Source organism: Propithecus coquereli, unplaced genomic scaffold (genome assembly GCF_000956105.1).
Source record: "Propithecus coquereli isolate 6110/MARCELLA unplaced genomic scaffold, Pcoq_1.0 Scaffold802, whole genome shotgun sequence".
NCBI lineage: Eukaryota > Metazoa > Chordata > Mammalia > Primates > Indriidae > Propithecus > Propithecus coquereli.
Window position 1 is genome coordinate 193,257 of NW_012154197.1, and position 790 is coordinate 194,046.

Below are 790 nucleotides of genomic sequence, written 5' to 3' on the forward strand. Positions count from 1 at the left end.
TGTAGTTCATTGTTGACCAAAACGTTGCAATTCAGCTCATGGCTGTGTATGTGTGTGTAATTTATTATAAGGAATTGGCTTCTGCTATTATGGAGGCTGAGGGTTCCCAAGATCTGCAGTCAGCAAGCTTGAGACCCAGGAGAGCCCATGATGTTAGTTTCACTATGAAAGCCAGTAGGCTTGAGACCCAAGAAGAACCAGTTTTTTAGTTCAAGTCCAAACATGGGAAAAGACCAACATCCCGGCTCAAACAGTTAGGAGGAGGAGTTCCCTCTTACTCAGCCTTTTTGTTGTATTGAGGTCTTCAATTGATTGGAAGAGGCCCACCCACATCAGGGAGAGCAATCTGCTATACTTAGTCTACCAATTCAAATGTCAATATCATACAGAAACACCTTCACAGACCCACATGGAATCATGTTTGACCAAATGCCTGGGTACATTTAAGCTGGCACATATAATTAACCATCGCATATAATGTATACTGAAATCTGAGGACCTTTGCAGGCAATTTGGAACCATGGAAGATTTTCAAGAAGGGAGTGATTTGATCAGATTAGCTGGGAAGTACTTAAGAAGGATCCCTGGGAGCTATGTGGAAGGTAGATGGTGATGGGAGAGGGCAGGTGAGGGAGGGGTGGGAGGTACAGCAAGACTGGAGAATAGGAGGTTATTGTGCAGGACACAATGATGAGGTTCTATTCTCCTCTCTGCTAATGACCCTTTTACCCTTACTGTTGCTATGTAACAAATTTGCCCCAGTGTTTAGTGGCTTAAAACAACTATGGGT